The 23,677-nt window shown below is 41.1% G+C and overlaps 1 long non-coding RNA gene across 1 annotated transcript in view; it reads right to left on the reverse strand.

Moving 5' to 3' along the window:
• LOC308634355 overlaps positions 1-23,677 on the reverse strand; it is a 52,936-nt gene that overhangs the window by 13,255 nt on the left and 16,004 nt on the right. The window lies entirely within an intron of this gene.

Here is a 23,677-nt window from a genome sequence, read left to right on the forward strand (position 1 = left end):
CTGGCTTGTGCACATGTTATGTCCATCACCCTGCCCAGTGCCAAGCACACAGAGGTGTTACCCAATCTGAAGTTAAAGCATTCACATGAAACACAACCTGACCAACTCTGCTGCCTCCCCTGACAGCCAAGGAGCTGTGTCGGGAAATGCACTAAGGTAAACACTGTCATCAGCTGGGCAGCTCCCTGCCTGACCTCCACCCCAGCTGAGTGTTTCATCAACATGGTTAGAACAACTCTTTGAGATGTTCCAGCTCATTCTGCAAACCAAGGTCAGAGACAGAGTTGCAGCAGGACAGCTGGAGACCTTACAGATCTCCTGGTGCCCCACTTTGGTGTCCACCTGATAGTCAATGGCACAGTCCCTCAGTACGCCTAACTTGGCTGGTGGCATGGGTCATGGGCCCCTCGCTTTTCCTACCACACCAACACTCTTCCCTGGTGATGTCCACTTTGTCCCTGAATAGCACTAAAGGTCATATGGAGCCAACGACAGTATGAGTCTGCTGTGGGCAGCAAAGAGGAGGTCCTTCCACACCCTCCACGGCACGCTGGCCCCTGGGCTGAAGCAGACATCTGGGGCCATGCGTGCCCAACCCCTCTCCGTCTGCCATCGATACAAACACCCTGCTGGACTTTAGGAAAACAACCTTCCCCACTTTCCTTGTGCCTGGTTTGCCCACTGTAGGTCCTTCAACACCTTTAACACAGGGACGGACACACCACACAGAGTAGCCAATCAGAACACTCCATCTCTCTCATTATCCCGATTGGACCTGAGAGGAACACATGGCAGAATCCGAGTCAATCAAAGGCATATTCCAGACTTGGGTGTGAGAGAGGGTCTCTCTTTCCTTCCAGTGGCAGTGATAAAGACACGGAACTGCTAGAACCACCTTGCCCAATTTCCTTAAAAAGCCATCTGTGGGATGACCAACACTAAGAAGCTGGGCCAAGAGGACCAGAGAGACAGCCCTGACCGCACTGTCAGAGCCTCTGGGCCAGCCGCACACAGTCAGGTAGCTGCGCTCCTCCATGGTGTGAGGCTGTCAGCCTCCTTCAGCTGGAGCGGGCTGGAGGAGGGTTTCTGGCTGCAGCTCAGCGTGCCTGCGCAGACGCTTTCTGGCTCCACTTGGCTAACGGGAGATGGGTTGCATAACTGCCCCAATTCTTTACCCTTCCTCCTGTCAACACCCTTCATCAGATGACTCTGGAATTCTTCCCCTCACATTTACCCATCTTTCGGTGCTTAAGCCGACACACGTGACATACTTTGGCCAATAGACTTGCCGCTCTGTCCGGCCTAGATGGGTCAAGCTCCAGCCCACCCAGATGTATCAACGAAATAAGAACTTGCTCTTGAGCTGTCCTGAGGGGGTTTGTCATACCATATATAACTGGACAACATAATGCATCTGTCACTCCTACTCTTGGGCTTCTTGCAGATAGGAACTGTGTCTTACACATGGCTATCTCCCCAGTGACCAGCCAGCTACCAGTACACAGGAGGAGGAGGGAAGGGAAAGGGGGAGGGGGAGGGAAAAGAAGGGAAGTGGGGAGACTCCCGGTTCTCCTGCATAGTTCTACCAGGTTTAAAGTTCTGACCTTATCAAAGGAGGAACTACCTTCAACCTAAAGTGAAACTCTGCTTCTGGAACATAACATACACTGTGAGCATTCTGCCTAGGATACTATGCTAATATTTGGGAACTGATTTCTAATAATGTATCCTATACGTCATCATCCAGGCCTTGATCCCAAGGGTTTCAGATGCTCACACATCAGCCTGCAATTTGAGGGAGGCCATAAAGCCATCTTTGTCGACTCCTGCCCCCGTGACAGTCAGGCAGGCTTAGACTGGTGTATAACTGTGTGCACAGTGCCACAGCAAACCTGCCACAAAGCCTGCTAATCACACCCAGCTGAGACTCACCATTCGCCAGCAAAAGGCATTTTCCAGTGTCTCATTAAAATTGGGAGAAGGATTAGGAGGTTCCTTTCTTGATTAATGACTTTCTCTGCCTGAGAGATATAATCCTATCTCTAACCCCAAATAACTAGAAACAAAATTAAATTTCTACTGTGAGATCATTCAGGGCACGTGTTATACCATGCCCCTAAGCCTTATTTTCTTTACATATTTTATCCAGCTTAAAGGCACAAGATATTGTGAGCCCCAAAACTAGAACTGTTTCACAATGAGTAGAAGCAGCGACAGAAGAGAATCTCCTGGATTTTCTGAGGTACAAATGAGTCTTTACTTTTATGAGAACAGCCACCTCCCCTTAGGCGAGGGACACAGGCATCCATATGACATCTAGAGCACTTGCCTCATCAGATCCCTTTGGAGACACAGGTGGGCATTCATAATCAAAAATAAAAGCTGCCTCTACTGACTACACTGATTTTCTTCTCTACATCTGTTATCGTGAGAAAATTTGCAGGGTTATGAACTATTCAAACTGGAAGGGACCTTTGAGACTACTAAGTGAAACCCTATAACCTAACAAACAAAGTGATGCCCAGAGAGGTGTGGGGATTCAAACTACCCATGACTCATAAATTGGGCCAGCTGACTCCCAGTCTAGAGCTCTCTGATGTCTGTCTGTCTGTCTCTCTCTCTCTCTCTCTTTAAAAGAAATAGATCATATGATCACATTCATTTCAATGTGATTTTTAGAAAAGAGTTTCAGAATGGTTAGACTCACACCTAAGCTTACAAGGAATCAAGAAGAGTCCATGGAAACTTCAATTCAAAACCGTGTCACCAATATGAGCAGTTGTTTCCTAGATGCGGGCAGGAAGGGTTCCCCAGTGCTATAGAATACCACTGTCTCGTGTGCCATCTCTCCAATCTCCTCCTCTCTCTTATTTACCACTCCATCTTGGACTTGCAATCTATCACAGTATCCAGTTTTCCTTGAGCCTTGGTCCAGAGGAGACCCTGATGCCCAAGCTGGACCAGTAAGAGCCCCCATGCCCCAAGACTTCCTAGAAGGTCCTAGTGAGCCTTCCACGAAACATGGAGGGAAGGGCCTGTTTCAGGTGGAGAGAGCAGACCAAGCAGAGACAAGATGGCATGCAGGACATTTTGTGAGCATCTAAAAGATACAAGGCTCTGTGAGTTGCTCTGATCCTGGTGTATTCTCAAGGAGGTAGTGAGCCAGTAAGGAGACAGTAGTTCAAGGCTAACCTCAAGGAAGAAAGTGATACGTACAATGATTAGAGGAGAAATACACAACTTATGGGGACACAAAGGAGAAAATATATGCAACTGGTAGATGGAAAAGGCTTTATGGGGGAAAGAACTAAAATCCTTGGGCATGATCTCTGAGGACAATGGGAATCACTAAAGACGTATGAGGTAAGCCACGACCAGAACTGTGGCTTCACATAAAAACCACAGTATCACATGTAGAATCAGCCTAGAGAGAAAGAGGCTGTTATAGACCAATGATAAGAAAGGTTTGGTCTAGAAGAATTCAGGGAAAGGAGGGAGGGAGCAGAGGAGTACACTGGAATAAAGAGATAGAAAGGCAATGGCGGGGCTGGGGTTGGGGCTCAGCGGTAGAGCGCTTGCCTAGCACATGTGGGGCCCTGGGTTCAATCCCCGGCACCACATAAAAATAAATAAAATAAAGTAAAAGTATTGTGTCCAACTACAACTAAAAAATAATTTAAAAAAAAGAAAGAAAGAAAAGGAAAGGAAAAGCAATGGCAGCCCGTGTAGGATGACAGAGCACATGTGTGCAAAAAGATGGCGGAAGGACTCCCTGTTCCTTGGTTGAAGGATGGGAGGATGAACAGGAATGCATGTGTGTCATATAGGATTGGTCAGAAGAGGACTCTGTTGCAATTAAAGATGAAAGCCAACCAAGGGTGGTGAGTAAAAGTAGAATGTATTAAGTGACAGAATTTAATGAGAAGCATGGATATCTTCAAAACATTGTGGGAAAGCAAATTAAATAAGAGAAAGATGGCAAAATGTTCTGATTCTTGTGATCATGACCATGAGTTAAAACAGAATATAAGAGGAATCTACATGAAATCTACATGAAATTCTCCTGTTTAAAACCACTAAAAAACTTTAAAAAAAAAAAAAGTCACTGAACAGGGCTGGGGTTGTGGCTCAGTGGTAGAGCACTTGTCTCGTATGTGTGAGGCACTGGGTTCAATTCTCAGCACCACATATAAATAAATGAGTAAAATAAAGGTCCATCAACAACTAAAAAAAATATTTAAGAAAAAAGACACTGGACAAAAATATTTGAAACAAGACACTGAACACATCAGGCAATGAAAGACAGTTATCCTAAATCAGATGAAACTTAAAACTGTCTCATCTTGCTGCCTTGGGAGTGTCACCAGGCTGCAGCCCAGAGAAAGAGAATCTGGGAAGCATGGAGGAGGATACCTGAGTTGAGAACACCTGGGAGTCCAGACAGACCAAGCAGTTAAGCTCACAGAACAAAGAACCAAAAAGGAGACAGCTTTGCAGAGAGAAAACTCCAGAGGTAAGGAGAGGGTCTCGTAGGAGTATTCAGCGGAGTACTGATCAGCACATGTATCTGAGGAAACTGCCCAAGACCCAGGACTGAACACCCAAAAGGATTACAGTCCATGGCATACAGCACTCACCCAGGGCTGGGAACCAGTGCCTGTCCCCTCCATAACTCACAGGGCAAGAGTCCTGCTGTAGTGCAGAGTGACCAATCCCAGAACTAAACACAATTCTGGTTTGTGTAACAAAGCTGAAAAGCAAGACTCAGAGGGATCAAGCTGTTTCCAAGTAATGCAACCACATCCCGGAACAATGTTCAGTGGTATTTATAAGAAAAACACCCAGGACCTGAAAGTTAAAATTCAAATGTGAGGAATCTAATAGAAAGTTATCGATTCTGCAATCTGCATTTGGGGTAAAATTGGGGGTTCATAACCCACTTCAATCTAATGTATGAAATATGATATGTCAAGAGCTTTGTAATGTTGTGAACAACCAATAAAAATAAATAAAAAAATAAAAAAAAGAATGTGACAAGAAAAAAAAAAAAGTACACCTTTTAATCGTATGTGCATGCCCTGTAAACTAAAAATGCATTGTCCTAAGCATTTTTAGATAGGAGTTTTGTAAGGATCACAGCATTGATAAAATGATTGGCATTTCACCTTGAAGAAAAGAGAATGAAATCTTAACACAACATCATATATGGTCTCTTCGATGTGTTTTAAACTACTAATTGATTTTTAAAATCATCGCTTTCAAAAATAAATACTTATTGTTAACATTTTATTCACACTGCATTATAAGAATAAAATGATTTTTAACCTTTGTGGGGAAATACAGCATTTTCCAGACTGGCAGCTTAATAAATATTTGGGTGGCCATACCTATCTTTAAGGTGAATAATTTCATATAATAACTTGTATTATTGTATGGATTATTGTATTACTTGGTTGTGGAGTACCTTACAATGGAATTATTATAAATTTACAGAAATGCTTAGAGTAGCATCATGAATAAAATATAAATTGGAAGACTCGAAATAGTATATCTTAACTGTTTGAGAGGATCCAGGAAAATAACCAGCATTCAGAAAAGTTCATAAAAAAAAAAAAAGAAAGTTATCAGACATGCAGAGAAGTAGAAAAATAACCCAGTTTGAGGGGAAAAAATCAGTCACTTGAAAATTTCCCAGGACTGACAAGATATTAGAATTATCATACAAAAACATTATTATACCTATATTACATATGCTTGAAAAGGTAAGTGGAGATATGGAAGATATATTTTAAAATATCTCAAATCAAGAGATTAAAATCACAATGTCTGACATTTCAAAAACTATATTCAATGGTATCAATGGCAGACTAGACATTACGGAATACATAGCAATAAAAATTCTCTGAAATGAAAAAGATAAAAAACATATTTTTTAAATGAACAAAGCATCAATAAGCTGTGAGACAACTTTAAGCAACCTAAAGCGTAAGTAAGTGAATTCCCAAAGGAGAGGAGAGAGGAAGGCAAAGTAAATAAATATTTAAAGAAATTATGGCAAAAGTTTCTCTAAATTTAATGAAAACTGTTCACCCACAGACCCAAAAGCTCATCACAGTCAAACACAAGGAACATGAAGAAAATGACTCCAACACATTCTAGTCAAATTGTTCAAAATTAACTATAGTGAAAAAAAAAATCTCAAAAGCAGGCAGAGTTTTTAAAGACACATACAAAGAAACAAAGAGAAGGTGACGGCAGAATTCTCCTCAGAAACAATGGGAGAAAGAAGAAAGTGGGTGACACCTTTAAAGGATAAACAAAAATCTTCAACCTAGAATTGTCTATCCTGTGTACTGGTTTTCTGTTGCTGCATAATAAACTATCATAAACATGGAGGCCTGGAGCAGCACACATTTCTTTTTTTTTTTTTTCCTTTGGGCGTGGGTACTGGGGATTAAACTAAGGAGCACTTGGCCACTGAGTCACATCCCCAACCCTGTTTTGTATTTTTTATTTAGAGACAGAGTCTTACTGAGATTCTTAGCACCTTGCTTTTGCTGAGGTTGGCTTTGAACTCACGATCCTCCTGCCTCAGACTCCAAAGCCACTGGGATTACAGGTGTGCACCACTGCACACAGCTGCAGCACACACTTATCACCTCACAGTTTCCATTGGTCAGGTTGGATATGTTCATATCAGACAAAGTACATCTCTCCAAGCAAAGAATATTGCCAGGCATCAGCAAAATTTCACCGACAAAAGAGCTCATTTATAATAAGAATATAACAATTCTAACCATTTATGCTGTTAGTAACAGAGTTTTGAAATACACAAAGCAATAAGTGAGAGCATCAAAAGGGAAAACAAATTTGTAAATATTGTGAGATATTACAATACCTCTCTGAATAACTGATATTAAAAGCAGTTATAAAATCCATAAAGACACAAGAAAACATAATCAATTTGACCAAATTGATATTCTGAAGTCTTCATAACAGAATACATATCCTTTTCATGTGTACACTGAACATTCGTGAAAATTTTGGCCCACAAAACAAGCCTCAATAAATGTAAGTTTTTTGAGGAAAAGAATCCACAAAAATTCATATTTTTAATAAATGTAAATTCTAATTCAAACAATATATACTCTCATTCCACTAGAGAATTCAATTAAGAATTAACAATGGAAAGATCTCAAAAGTCCTCAAATGTTTGAAGACTAAATGACACATTTCTAAACAACTCATAATAGTTCAGAGAAGAAATCACAAGGGAAATTAAAAAAATATTTTGAAGTAAATTAAAATTTTATATGTACCGTATGTTTTAGTGAATGCCACTAGAACGGTACTTAGGAGAAAGTTTATCATACTAAATGCCTAAATTAGAAAATTAATGACTTCACCATTCACCTTCAGAAACTAAATAAAGAAGAGAAAACTAAAGTCAGAGTAAGAAGAAGATAGGAATAAGAAAAATCAGAGAAACCAACACTTGGCCCAGATGCTTTCCCTAGTGACTTCTACCAATAATATGAGGAATAATACCAATTCTATACAACTTTCAGAAAAGTATAGAGAACAGATCTAGCTATTTCTCTGAAGCCAGCATTACCCTGAAAGCAAAGCTTCACAGATACAATTAAAAAAATATATAAGCTACAGAAAAATACCTCTCAAGAACACAGAGGCAAAAATTCTCAACAAAATTTTGACAAATCAAACAGCATATGTAATGGATACACATCATGATCAAATGGAAATTGGCTTAATATCCAAGATTGGCTTAACATTTAAAAAATCAATCAACATAATTCACCATATTAATAAACTAAAAGTAGGAAAACCATGATTATCTCAACAGATGCAGGAAAAAAAATTGGCAATTTCCAACATATGTTCCTGATAATTAATAATAATAAATAATAAAAAATAATAAAAATAAATAAATAATAATAAAAAATGAGGGAACATCCCCATCTTAAAAGAACATTTACGTCAAACCTACAGCTACCTACATATCTAATAGTAAAACTGAAAGCCTTTCCCTCTAAGATCAGGAGCAAGACAAGGACACCTACTTTAACAACCTCTTCTCAATATAGTACTGGAGGATCAAAGCTGGAGATATTCACAGTAATCAAGTATTATATTATCATCGAAATAGACAAATATATAAGTGGAACAGAACAGAGTTGAAAACGAGCCCCACATATATATGTGGACACTAATTTCTGACAGAAGTGCAAAGATAATGCCAAGGAGATGGGACCAGCCTGTCCACAGCTGGTGCTGGGACAACAGATAGCCCCACAAAAACACAGACTCTGACCTGTCCTTGGCCATTCACTCCAAATGGATTGTAGACCTAAATGTAAAAACAAAATAAGAAACTTGTAGTTGAAAACACAGAAGAAAACCTGTGTGACCTTGGTTAGGGAGTGAGCTGTGCGAAGCCCGTTTTGGACATGTTGGATATGTTCATTTTCCCAATTGCTCCATCGTGTATGATACTAAATCACAATTCATAAGAGGAAAAAAAATTAATAAACTAGACATCAAAAGTAAAAACTGGTTTTCTGAAGCCTCAAGAGACTGAAAAGACAAGTCACAGACTAGGAGAAAATATTTATAAAATATATATCTGGTAAAGAACCTATGTATAGGATATATTTAAAAAATCTTTAATAACACTCAATAATAACAAACAACCTACCTTTTTAAACTGATCACCACAGAGCAAATAGGTGGCAAACAAGCACATGAAAAGATGATCAACACCACTGTCTTAGATGTATGAGCCCACGTTGTATTACTATAACAGAATACCTAAGGCTGGGTCACTTTATAAAAAAAGAAGGCTTATTTGGGCTCAGGTTCTTTTTCAAGTTGAGGGCCTATATCTGGCAAGGGCCTTCTTGCTAGCAGAGTCCCACGGCAGCCTCAGAACACTACATGGAAAGAGACAGGCAGCACTTGAGCACTTGAGTGTGACTTCTGGTCTCTCTTCTTAAGCCACCAGTATCCTGTCATGAGAGCTCCACCCTGATGACCCTGTCTGATCCTAATCACCTGTCAAAGGCACCACCCAATGGGGGACAGTGATATGATCTCCAAATCCTAGCACAGATTAAAACCACAAGGAGGTACCAGTCCACACCTGTCGGAATGGTTAAAATCAGCACGGATGTGCAGAAACTAGAACATTCACACACCACTAATGGGAACATGAAGGGTTAAGAAGCCATCAGAAAACCGTTTTGACAGTTTCTTAAAATGTTAACAGACATCTATCACTCCTACTACCCAAGAGAACTAAACCATATATCCATATAAAGACTGCACAAATGTTCCCAGCAGCTCTGTACGTAAGAGCCCCAGACTGGAATCCACCCAAGTGTCCATCAACACGTGAATGCCTAAATAGTGGTCTATCCACACGATGGAATGCAGCAAGAGAAAAGAACCAAGTATTGATACACACAACAATACTGAAAGAAGCCAGACTAAGAGTCCATTGGATGATTCCATTTATATAAAATTCCTTTAAAATGCAAATAATCAGTAACAGAAAGTGGATCATAGCTGCTTGGGACGGTAGGCTGGGAGGACAAGTAGAAAAGGACAGGAACGAGAGATTACCAACTTTGGAAATTGATGGACATGCTCATTGTCTTGATTTAGGGATAGTCTCCCAGTTGTACATATTTGACAAAATATCAAACTGTATCTTTTAAATTTGTGCAGTCTATTTTTTAATATTTATTTTTTAGTTGTAGTTGGGTACAATACCTTTATTTTATTTATTTATTTTCATGTGATGCTGAGGACGGAACCCAGGGCCTCACACGTGCCAGGTGAGAGCTCTACCACTGAGCCACAACCTCAGCCCCTTGTGCAGTCTGTTATACTTGAATAATCCTATTTTTAAAATCCAGGTTTCATTTAGACTAAACTGCCCAAGTTCCCTTGTGTTAATAATATTTTAATGAGAAAAAAAAGCTAATGCAAATTTGCAGAAGTGGCCTCGTTCTGGCCCCACCCAGAGTGAGGGTCAAGGGGAGCTCACAAGGGTCTGAAGGACAGAGGGGGTGGGACAAGATGTGTGGCACCCATGTTCCCTGAGACTCCTCAGTCCCACAGACCTGCAGACTGTCTCATTGATGTGAGACAGTCATGACCAAAAGACAGTGCCCTAAACATGTAGGGACCCGCATCATTTCTCTGTCCCATCCCTGTCATCCTGCATGGAAGGAGTCTCCAGGGAGAAGGGCAGCCGAGTTCACCGTGTTTCTAAACCTGGGTTTGGGGGGACCCTAGCTGGTCTCCTCCTCACCTCCCATCTCCACCCACAATGTCTGGGGTTTGGGCCCACCAGAGAGCAGGGTGCGAGACAACTGCCACCTGTCTCTCTGCCACGTGCAAGAGAAGTCCCCATCATCCCTGTTCAGTCACAGAAGAGCTAGTGCTGGTGGAAAGGGCGCTGAGCAAAACCCAGGCCAAGCCATCCCCGACACACCCCTCAGCCACTTGTACCAACAATGATGGTGACAACCAGAGCCACTGCACAGCACTTCATCAGTGGCGGCTACCATGCACTGACCCCTTACTCTGAAGCAAGCCCTCCGCAGGCTCTCCATATCATCGCCCGACTTCAGGCCCATTACAGCTCTCCGGTACTTCTGTTCCCTGTTGTGGAGAGGGGAAACAAGTCTCAAGGCAGTGAGGCAGGGTTGCCCCAGGCCACATGGCTAACGCAGGCTCAAGGGCAAAAATGCACCTGGACACTGACTCCAGAGGCTGAGCTTTGCCCTTAACCCCGTCAGTCCAGATCCAGAACAAGGGTGAGCAGAGGCACCTTCAAAAAGCCACCCATGGTTTCCAACATCAGCAGTCAGGGCAAAAGCAGCCACAGCAACTATAGGAGGCCAGTGACCTGTTCGGTCACACTGGACACTCTGACCATTGCATTCGTCTCTGTATTTCTGGCTGTGTGTTGGGTTTTGTACTTTTCCCACAGCCCTCTGTAGCCATCCCTGAAAATCAGGATTGTTCACATACAAAGAGGGACTTCCCAGGACATGGGACTTTACATATGAAAACCAGGAGACCAAGCAAACCTGGACGGCTGGTCACCTAAATGTGCCAACTCCTTTGGCACCACCAGACACAGGGATGGCTGGCCAGACCCAGTCAACCATACAACATGGCGCCACACCCAAGCAGTCACCAGAAGGGTGACATGGAGCCAGCTCTGGTTACTGAACACCCGTCCCCCTCTGGTTGAACCTCCTCTGCCTCCTGACTGCAAACACACCACAGCTGGATAAAGGAAGGCCATTTGCAACAATCCATAATTAATTTGATGTTACCTAAAACATCCCACCAAGTCAGCACTGGCTGCAACCTTGGGTTTAATTAGTTTCTTGGGATGAAATAATTGTGCCCCTGCTCAGTATTTCATTCATAAGATCACTTGCTTTGAAAGTAGCAGGCTTTTTATTGATTCTCTCACTCACTGAGGGACCATATGATACCCTCAGAGCAGAGCAAAGACAGACCAGGCCTGAGCCCAACAGGAACATGGGGAAAGTCCACAGAGCTTCACAGGAATCAGCGGCTAACAGATATTTAATTGATCATCTACTAAGTACTACAAGCCAGCTGCAGGCCTGGGGGGACTCAGAGGTAAGCAGGAAGTACAGATGCCCCCTGACTGCATTTCCAGGTGTTACTAAAGAGCAGCTAGGACCGGGAGCAGTAGGTAGGCGCCTGTCAGCTCTAACACTAATTTCTCTATGTGGGAAGAGGAAGTGAGCATCAACGTCCACGAGGTTGAGGCCTACAGGCCTCCCCACACCCAGATCCCCTAAGGACTGGAGAGGCTGGCCCTGCATACCAGAAGCTCCAAGGAGACTCACTGGAACCCCCAAAGCACACAATAATTAGCTGCTAGGAATAAGGAGCCCCGTGAATGTCATCCTAGAAGATGTGGCTTATGAGGACCACCTCTGTAACATCAGGGTCTTCCATCAGGAAAATTCAAAGGACCCTAATGTCCAAATACCCAGCATCCGTAGGCGCCTGATCCGTGTCATGCTGGCAATATTCCCATTACTCACCTGAACTTGTGCTAACGAGGTGGCTAACTACAGGGCTTCCATCTGGGACACACACATTCATCATCTGATTAGGAAAGATTACGTATTTTTAGATAAAACATATATCCCCTAACAGGGGGAGACAGTTATAAATAACTTGGAAAACTCTAGCCGACGCCCCAAACATCATGATTTAGGTTGAAAGAAAAAGCCTTTCTGATCACTGTCCTTTCCTTGTCCCCAGCACATTTTTCATGTTTACTTGCTGTCACCCCAGATAAGTGATCACCCGCGCTGTGTCCCATTTGCTCACAAGCTGGGGTGGGAGGAAGAACCTCTCATGCCAACGGGCGAGGTCAAGGCCCTAGGAAGGAGAGGACGGGGCTGGGTCCTGCCCTGCAGACAGGTAAGTGGCCCACCTCTAACTGATGCCTGATGGCTACTGAGGGAACCTCGGGATGGCTTTATGTTCAGCCTCTACTCAAGCTGTCCCATGGAAGAGGGACTTGGCTTAAATGTTCCTCAAAGGCCCCTGGTTAGTGGCTGGGTCCCTGCCTATGGCACTATCCAGAGCTAACTGACCTTTAGGAGGTACAGCCCAGTTGGAGGAGGTTCAGTTACTCGGGGTACATCCTTGACAGGGATACTGGGACCCCAGAGCCCTCCCCTGTCTCCCTTTCCTTCCAGCTATGACGAGGTGGACAGGCCTCCTCCCCCATGAGCACCCACCATGATCTACAGTGCCACCCATAAAGCAATGGGCCACCAAACACGGGCTGAAACCATGCCCGGAAATGAACCTTTCCTCCTCCTCAGCTGTTTATTCCAGGTACTGACAGTGAGGGAAGCTTGTGAAAGAAGTCGGGCCTCTCCTTGAACACTGCAATAGAGGCCCGGCCCTCCCATGAGGCTTCTTCCTTCCCTGGACACTGAAGCCGCTCAGAGGGACCCTAATGCAAAAAGCATAACTACTTCCAATGACTACAACTGGAAAATTTTTAGAAGGGAGGAAGGAAAGAAGGGAGGGAGGGAGGGAGGGAGGGAGGGCGGAAAAAGGAAGAAAGGGATTAGAATCCGAAGTTCAAATACCCATGAGTCTAGAGACGATTTCCACTTTTAGGAAGATGGATTAGAATTACTTTTCCCTATTTCTTCCACTAAATGTAGCTGAAAACTCTAAATAGTCCATATGAAGCACACTTAAGAAGACTCTGAAAAGCGGAGGGAAGAGGGCAGCCCATCTAGGACAGTCAGGATCCAAGGCCTGACACAGTGGGAAGTCAAATTCTTTTTGAATTTTGTATCCCACACACGGAGTATAAGCCAACGTCACAAAAATGACAACACACAGGAAAAAGAAAAATCAAAAGCCCCAACAATAAAAATAAATACATAAATAAAAAGCCCCAACAAAATCCTGCCTCACAAACACAGAGGCCACTCAAGAAACAGCCTAGTAAGACAACAAACTATTAGCCAGTGACCATTCCATCCTGCCAAACACCATGGTAAAAACTGCCATTTACTTCTTCAATATCATTAAGGGCATCATGAGGCAGTCACAAGGTGCCCACGTCCTTGCCCTGAACTTGATCCTATTGCTACCAGGTGGTAATGAGCACTGCATTGTCAGTGAAGAATAGAGAATCAGATCTCCCACCCAGCAAGAACAAAGATTCCCCCACTTTATAGGTCAACAGACACCAAGTGGAAACCTCCATCTGGCAATTACAAGGCATACTGCATGCAACTTTCCCTGCTGAAGACGTGCCAGAGAAATCCAGCTAAGTCAAAAGGTTTAAGTAAGATAGAATCTCACAACACTGCAAATATGTACAGGTTTTGGTCCAAGTTATTCATCGTGCATACAAAAAGGAAGAGCTCATATTCAATGGAAAAAGACAATCAATAGATAGCAACACCAAGATGACAGAGATTAGAGATTTATATGACAAAAAATGTAGAAGCAGCCATGATAAAAATGCTTCAGCAAGTAATTACAAATGTGTTTGAAACAAATGAAAACTAGAAAGCCTTTGATCATGGAAATTATTTTACAAAACATGTTTATGTCAAAATATCACCCTGTATACCTGAAGTATACATAATTCCTATTTGTTAATCGTACCTCAATAAAACTGGGGGAAAGAAAAGAACGCAAAACAGAATGTCTCACCAAAGAAATAGAACACACAAAGATGAGCCAAACAGAAATTTTGGAGCTAAAAAATATAATAACTGAAATAAAAAGCATTATGATTTAAATATTAGGTATCCCTCAAAAACTCATGTGTGAGACAATGCAAGAAGATTCAGAGGTGAGATGACTGGGTTATGAGAGCCTTAACCAATCAGTGAATTAATCCCCTAATTGGGATTAACTGATCAGTAACTGAAGGTGGGTAGGGTATGGCAAGAGTAAGTTGGTCCCTGGGGGCATGCTTTGGGAGTGTATATTTTGTATATAGTGAGTAGAGTCTTTCTCTCTGCTTCCTGATCATCATGTGAACTACTTCCTTCTGCCACACTCTTTGGCCATGATGTTCTGTCTCACCTCAAGCCCCCAGAAATGAAGCTGAGACCCTGAAACCATGAGCTCCCAAATAAACTTTTACTCCTCTCTTAAATTGTTCTTGTCAGGTCTTTTAGTCATGGCAGCAAAAATGCTGACTAAAACAGCAGCTCAGTAAATGAGTTCCATAGCAAAATGGAGGGAACAGAGAGAGAATTAGTGAGCTGGAAGATACAGCAAGAGCAACTACCCAACTTGAACAACGGAAATAAAACTGAAACTTTAAATAAAAAGAATTTGTGATACAATGATTTAAAAAATTGATATTCATATCATCAGAATCCCAGAAGACACACAGGATGGCTGAAAAAGTACTTAAAATAATAATAATCATGGCTGGAAGCTTTCCATATTTAGCAAGAGGCATAAAGCACTGATTGAAAAAGTCAAGTGAACCCCAAACAGGATAAGCCCAAGGAAATACTCATCAATATATGTCATAGTTAAGTTTCTAAAAAATCACAAAGACAAAACTTTGGAACCAGCCAGAGAAAAATCACACTTTACCTTTAGGGGGAAACAATTAGAATGACAGTAGATTTCTCATTGAGAACCATGGTGATCAGAGGAAGTGGGACAATATTTTCCAGATGATGAAAAGAAATGTTAACCCAGAATCCTATATGTAGTCTCTTCCCGCCAAAAAAATATCCTTCCAGAATGAAAGGAAAAATATGTCCAGCTGATTTCTTTACAAAGATACATACGCAATTTTTTTTTTTTAGGGGGTGGTGCTGGGTTGAATTCAGAGCCTGGCACTTGCTAGATAAGTAAGCATTCTACCACTGAGCCACATCCCAGCTCTAAAAGCTACTCAACTTTCAATGAAGGGAAAATGGTCTTTTAAACAAATCATACTAGAACAATTAGATATCTGTAGACCAAAATAGAGAGGAGGGAACCTCAAACTTAGCCACACATCTTATATACCTTATGTAAAAATTAACTCAAATGGAATCAAGGACTTATATGTAAAATATAAAACTGCAAAACTTTTAGGAAAAAAATAGAAAATCTTCATGGACTATGGTTATGGGACTAGTTCTAGATTTGACATTTATAAAAACATGATCTATACAAGGAAAAAAACAATTGATTGGAATTCATCAAAATTAAAAATATCTGCTCTGCAAAAAGACCCTGTTAAGAGAATGAAAACACAAGCTACAGAGAGGGAGAAGATATTCCAAGTCACATGTCCAACAAAGGGCTAGTATTCAGAATATAAAGAGTCAAGGGTGAAATGAAACCCAATCCGATTAGAAAACAGGCTAAAGACATGAACAGGTCTTCCACCAAAAGAACATACAATGGCAACTGAGTGCATGAAAAGATGTTCATCATTAGTATTGTGGAAATAAATGCAAATTTAAAACATGATGTGATATTACTATTAACATATAAAATGGTTATTTTTTTAAGGTGACACTCTAATGCTTTCAATGAAGAGAAAATGGATCATTCACATATTGCTGCTCTGACTATAAAATGGTAGTCACTCTGGGAAATATGCTTCCAGTGTCTTTTTTCCTTTTTGAAGTTTCTTTTAAAAATATAACACACAACTATTATAAGACCAATAAATTGCACTCCGAGCCATTTATCTCACAGAAATGATGATTTGTGTCCAAGCCACCATACACCAAAGTATACAGCAGCTTTGATTATAATAGTGAAAGTCGGAAACAATCCAGATGTCCTTCAATAGATGTACGATTAAACAAACTGTGGTACTTGTTATGGAAATCTAATTAGTAATAAAAGGGAATAAATTGTTGATATACATTATCACATGGATGAATCTTCGGAGAATTATTCTCAATTCAATCTCCCAACGTTGCATTTATATAACATTCTTGAAATGACAAAAATACATAAATGGAGAATAGATGAGTGGTGGCTAGGGATCAGGAAAGGGATGGGGGCAGAAGGGAAATGGATCTAACTGTAAAAGGCAAAACGAAGGACTCCTGAGGTGATGGAAATGTCCTGTATCTTGACTATCGATGTTAACATCCTGGTTGTGATGCTGCCCTGTAATTTTGCAAGATGTTACTATTGTGGGAAACTGTACATAGTGTACACAAAATCACACTATTAGGTCCTGGTGTTTTTGTTTTGTTTTGCGTTTCTGCTTAGGGTTTTTTTTTTGTTGGTGGTGGTGGTTTGTTTGCCTGTTTGGTTTTTGTTGTTGTTGTTGTTGTTGTTGTCCCAGCCCTGTATTAGGTCTTACAACCACAAGTGAACCTACAAGTGTCTCAATTTAAAAATTATTTTAAGAAACAAAACAGAAAGTCTTTTCACTTACCAAAAGATTTCAAAAACAGAACTCTATTTGATGCTGCCCTTGTGCAAATAAAACACAGAAACCGGGAATTGGTTTCGCCAAGGGATGCTGAATACGTTCATCCCAACAAAGGGAAATGGCAGTTTCTCCACCATATGCTTCACAATATTGGAACAGATTTGAGAGATTCTGGGATGGAAGAGAACATTGGACAGAGGCATTGTTTTAGTTTTTAAACTCTCTTCCCGGGCTGGGGATGTGGCTCAAGCGGTAGCGCACTCGCCTGGTATGCGTGCGGCCCGGGTTCGATCCTCAGCACCACATACCAACAAAGATGTTGTGTCCGCCGAGAACTAAAAAATAAATATTAAAAATTCTCTCTCTCTCTCTCTCTCTCTCTCTCTCTCTCTCTCTCTCTCTCCTCTCTCACTCTCTCTTAAAAAAAAAAAAACTCTCTTCCCAGGCACACAGTGGCTTAACAATCTCCAGAGCCAAACAAACCAAGGAGTTTGTCTGCTGAGCCAACAATCTTACAGAATGGCTCAAGGCAATACTCATGCAAAATCCAACTCTTTCCAATTGAGCTTTTATTCAGACAAAAGAAGCAGACCACATATTTTCAAGACATAAGGGACCACTTTAACTTTGTTGGCTCCGTGCTTTCATAGGTAAGAATCTTGACATGCAAGCTACCTTGGGATTATTGTGTCACACCATATTCAATGGTACAAGTAAAAAACAAGGATATATAATATTGTCACATACTCTTTTGTGACATTTCCAACCTAATCAGGCATCAAGGTGTAAGTAAACAAATGCTCATAATCATAGTGACATGCTAGGTTCTCAATTCATATAAAAAAAACTATTTTGGATATCATAATGTTGATGATAACTGCAGAATGCCAAGCTCTATTGCTTTGCATGCTGCTTTTATTTAGTACCAAAATATTTTAATAAGCAAATAATTTAAATGGGAAAGCATCCCATGTTCATGGATAAGACTTATTATTGTTAAGATGTGATGTTTCCCAAAGTTATCTACAGATTCGATGCGATTGTAAGTAAAATACCAGGTGACTAATTGGTAGAAATTGCCAAACTGCTCCTAAAATTCATCTGAGAATTCTAAGGACCCAGAAGAACCAAAATGATTTTGAAACATAAGAACAAATTTGAATGATTCATGCTTCCCGATTTCACAACTTAATATAAAGCTACAGTAATCATTAAGATAGTGTGGTACTAGCACAAGGAAGACAAATAGATCCATGGAATAGAATTAAGAGCCCAGAAATAAATCCTCATGTTTATGGAAAATTAATTTTTGGCAAGGGTGCCAAAACCAATCCATGAGGATGAATGGTCTCTTCAACAAATCCTGATGGGACAACTATATATCCACATACCAAAAAAACAAAGCAAAACAAAATGATATAGCCACTTCAGAAAACAAAACATGATGTTAAACCCCTACCTCACCCCACATATAAAAATTAATTCAAAATGAATCAAAGACGTAAATGTAAACACTAAAACTATAAAACTCTTAAAAGACATGAGCATAACTCTCCAGGGCCTTAGATTAGCCAATGTTTTCTTAGATAAGACACCAAAAGCATAAGCAATAAAATTTAAAAACAAATAAATCAGGTTTCATCAAAGTTAAAAACTTTTGTGTTTCAAAGCACATCACCAAGCAAGAAAGTCCACAGAATGAAAGGAAATATTTCCCAGTCCTATGCCTGATAGGATACCTGTTATCTACCAATAAAAACATTTTATCAAAAAAAATTTATTAAAAAAATTTTTAAAAGATACGTGTATCTAGAATATATAAAGAACTTTTACAACTCAATAAGAAAAAGACTATTCAACTTAAAAATAGGCAAAGGAACTGAACAGACATTTCTCCAAAGATATAAAACTGGTCAATGAACACATGAAAAAAATGCTCAATATCATTAGCTAACAGGACATCCAATCAAAACCACAAATGAGGGTAACTCAGTGGTAAAGTTCACAGCACTCAACTATCATGCATGACTAGTATACAGGAGGTCCTGGGTTCAATCTCCAGACACACACACACACACACACACACACACACACACACACACCCCACAATGAAATATCCATTTATACCCATTAGTATGACTACTATTTTAAAAAGGAAAACAAGAAAACTTGACAAGGATGGAGAATAATTAGAACTCTCATACACGGCTGTTGAGAATGTAAAATGATACAGCCACTTCAGAAAACAGTTCAGCTGTTCCTCGAAAACTCAAGCAAAAAGTTAACATGTTAGTCAGTAATTCTACTCCTACTTTACACAGTCAAGAGAAAGTAAAAGTATATGTCCACACAAAAACTTGTACATAATTATTCATAGCAGTATTATTCATAATAGCCCAAAGGTGGCAACAATACAAGTAAACTGATGAGTGGATAAGTAAAATGTGGTCTATCCATGCATGGAATGTTACTGGGTAAAAAAAGGGACATACTGATACATGCTTCAGTGTGGATGGGACTTGGAAACACCGTGCTAAATGAAGGAAGCCGATCACAGAGGTGTACATGTTGTTTGTGTCAGATGAAATGTCTGGAATATGACTCTATGGTAGACCAGGTGTTGCCTGGGGCTGGTGGAATGGAAAGGAAACGGATGAGGAATAGAGGAACTCTAGATAGGGCAGAGGGCTTGGAGGGGAAGGGAGGGGGCATGGGGTAATTAATGATGGTGGAATGTGATGATCATTATTATCCAAAGTACAGGCGTGAAGACACGAATTGGTGTGAATATACTATGTATACAACCAGAGATATGAAAAGTTGTTCTCTATATATGTAATAAGAATTGTAATGCATCCCGCTGTCTTATATACATAAAAAAAAAAGAAAAAAAATGTTCTAAATAGTGGTGATGGTCGCACAAGTCTATAGGTTTAGGAAAAAAACATTGATTTGTGCACTTTCAATAGGTGACTTTTATGGTATATGAATTATACCTTAATAAAGCTGTTATAAAATATACATGTATAATTTGTGCTCCCCGAGGGAATGAATTCATAGTAATACAAACAAATGGTTGAATAAACAAATGATTGTATATAAAGGGGAAATCATCAAACCTTTCATGCCGAAGAATTCCAAATTTTTTATATATGTAATTTCTCTCCAGGGAGTAGAAGCGTAACTTCCATTCCTTAAGCACAGGCTGTACCTAGTAACTTCCATCCAAAAAGCGTGTATGGAAAAGAGGAAGAAAAATTAACTCTATATAAATCTGGTAAACACTACCTCAAGTGCATGATCAAGGTCAATGTCAAGTGTTGGGTCTGGATGTCGTCCAAAGGCTCATGCATTGAAGGTTTGGTCCCCAGCTGGTGGCCCTACTGGGAGGTGGTGGAAATAGCAGGATATGGGGCCTCATTTAAGTTGGTAGGCCACTGGGGGTGTGTCCTTAAAGGATATATCTTGTTCCCAACTGCTTCTGCGCGCTCACACTCTCTCTCTCTCTCTCTCCTCCCTGGCTACCATGGGGCGAGCAGTTTTGCTGTCCTGAGTGCTTCCTGCCATGATGTTCTGCCTCACCACAGGTCCAGAAACATTGGAGTTAGGGACCACAGACTGAAACCTCTGACACCATGAACCAAAAAAAAAAAAAAAAAAATCATTCCTACTCGAAGTTGGGTTCCTCAGGTATTTTGCCATAACAACACACCTGGATATGATAAAAATGATGGTTTATCTTTGTGATCTTCCTCCCCCAAATGCCTATACTTAGTCTAATCAAGAAAAAAACAATCAGACGTGTCCCACTAAGGAACACACTATGAAATATCTGACCGGTACTTCTCAAAACTATCAAGGTCATCAAAAACAAGGGAAGAAACTGTCACCGCCAAGAGGAGGCTAAGGAAATGTGACCACTTAATGTAATGTGGAATCCTGTAAGGGATCCAGGAGCAGAAAAAGGAACATATGGTGAAAACTAAAGAAAGCTGAATGAAGGGGCTGGGGATGTGGCTCAAGCGATAGCGCGCTCGCCTGGCATGCGTGCGGCCCAGGTTGGATCCTCAGCACCACATACCAACAAAGATGTTGTGTCCGCCGAGAACTAAAAAATAAATATTAAAAAAAAAATTCTCTGTCTCTCTCTCTCTCTCCTCTCTCACTTTCTCTTTAAAAAAAAAAAAGAAAGCTGAATGAAGTCTGCACTTTAGATAATAATGACATATCGATGTTCATCAACTGCAAGATTGTAGTGTAAGGTGTTTATAATAGGTAAAATTGAGTGTGCAGTATATGAAAGCTCTCTGTACTGTCCTCTACATCTTAAATTGTTCTAAAGTAGAAAGTCTTTTGTGTTTTAATTCTTCTAAAAAGGATTGGAATGGCAGAGAGCTCTCTTCTTCGGTTCACAAAAGCAAAGTGTCAAATTTCTTTTGTTGACTGTCTTAGTCAGTTCAGGCTGCAATACCAAAGGTGTCACAGATTGGGTACCTTAAACAACAGTAATTTATTTCTCATGGTGCTGGAGGCTGGGAAGTCCATGAGCAAGGCACTGGCAGATTTGATTCCTGATAAGAGCCTCTTCCTGGTCATATTATGACAGAGCACAGAGCAGGGGACGGCCTCTTCTGTCTCTTCCTATGAGGACACAGTTCCATCATGAGGATTCTGACCCTATGATCTCCAAAGGTTCCACCTCCTAATACCAGCACCTTGGGGATTAGGGTTTCAACATACATATTGGGTGGGACACACAAATCTAGTCCACAGGAGTTGTTCCATACCTAGGTTTATTTGACACCAGATGTCATGCCTGGAAAGGTCCCATGTTTGCCCTGGCCCCAGAGATGGCACCCACTCACCAGTCCATCTCCAAAAATCTTGATGACAAAATTACCAAGACAACTGGTCACAGAAAAGTAACTAAGGATAGCTATGAAGTAAGCCCTTCAGAATGGATAAGCCATTCTGAGGTGGTTTGTGCCTCTTTCCTGATTGTCAATACCCTCAAGGAAACAGTCAGGAAGGGAAAGAAGAACAATACTGAGAAAGTGAAAATATTATTGCAAGATGGTCGGCGACCCTCGCACATGAGACACTGAGCAATGCCTGAGGACTCTACAGAACACTGACTGAGACAAGGAGCAAGGGCCACCCAAGGCCCATCTTCTCCACAGCACGTCAGTCATGTGGGGGACTGATGGTCAGCAAAGAGGCCCAGGGAGAATATTCCAACAAATGATCATTTCACCACCACTTTCGCACCAAAGTGAAGGTACACTACAGCGTGTTTTCCAACTCTATTTCTTCTCCATCCTGGAGACAGTGAAGTGAGTCCACTTCAGGAGAACACTTGGCAGTGTACGTCAAGAAATATAAACACGACGGGCTGGGGGCTGGGGCTCAGTGGTAGAGCATTCATTTGATCCTCAGCACCACATAAAAATAAAGGTATTGTCCAACTACAACTAAAAAATAAATATAATAAAAAAGAAAGAAAGAAAGAAATGTAAGCACCCAGCTCAAGGGAGACAGTCATTTCTTTTCTAGGAACCCAGTCTGAGGAAATGGTACAAAATGAGGTCAAAGCCCAGGAAATGTTCTTTATAGTTAATGATGAAAAACTGCTAACAGTGAAAGCATCCATTAGAGGACTTGACTAAGTAAATTATGGTAGATTCAATTATAGCCAGATGATAGAACCTAAGGTCATCATTAAAATTTTTTGTGAAGAACTCCCAGTGGTATGCAAAATACATGGTGAAAACTCAAGATATAAAATCAAATTTAAGACATGACCTCAAAATTGGGAGGAAAAAACATGTGTCTCTAGTGCTTGTTCATCAGCTTTGCATCACTATGACCAAAACCACTGATGAGAACTACTTAAAGCAGGAACGTTTCAGCTGGGGCTGCAGCTCAGTGGTAGAGCCCTTGCCCAGCACATGTGAGGCCCTGGGCTCGAGCCTCAGCACCACATACAAATAAATAAATTAAAGGTATTGTGTCCATCTACAACCAAAATTTTTAAAAAAGGAAGAGGAAGAAGGAAAAGTTTATTTTGGCTCACAGTTTAAGAAGTCTCAGTCCATAGTGGGCCGACTCCTTTGCTCCACACCTGAGGGGAGGCAGAGCATTGTGGTGGAAGGCCATAATGAAGGAAAGCTGCTTGGCTCACAGCAATCTAGAAGGAGAGAGAGGGGGGGGAGAGAGAAGAGAGAGAGAGAGAGAGAGAGAGAGAGAGAGAGAGAGAGAGAGAGAGAGAGAGAGAGAGAGAGAGGCCAGAGAGAAAATATCACCCCAGGGACCTACATCCTTCAATTAGGTCCCACTTCCCTGGAGCCCATTCAGCCATCAATGAATTAATCCACTGATGAGGTCAGAGTCTTCATGATCTAATCACTTCCCAAATGCCCCGCATCTGAGTATGCAAGACTCTGAGGACATCCCAGACCCAAACCATAACAATGCTTATGACGGTTATCTCTAGGAAGCAGAATGCCTGGTCACTGCATTTCTTCTGATTTTTTTTAATATTTTGCAATCTTCACCAATGAGCATATTGGTCTTCTGGATTTAAAATATTATAATTAAAAACAAAAGAAAGAGGGTTTTGTCCAAAATAAAGTAAGGGACCTTGTGGCAGGCTACAGGTCACCTCCCAGAATCCAATCTCCATTCTCTCCTCCTCCTTGC

Source organism: Spermophilus citellus (assembly GCF_964194105.1).
Source record: "Spermophilus citellus genome assembly, chromosome: 15".
NCBI lineage: Eukaryota > Metazoa > Chordata > Mammalia > Rodentia > Sciuridae > Spermophilus > Spermophilus citellus.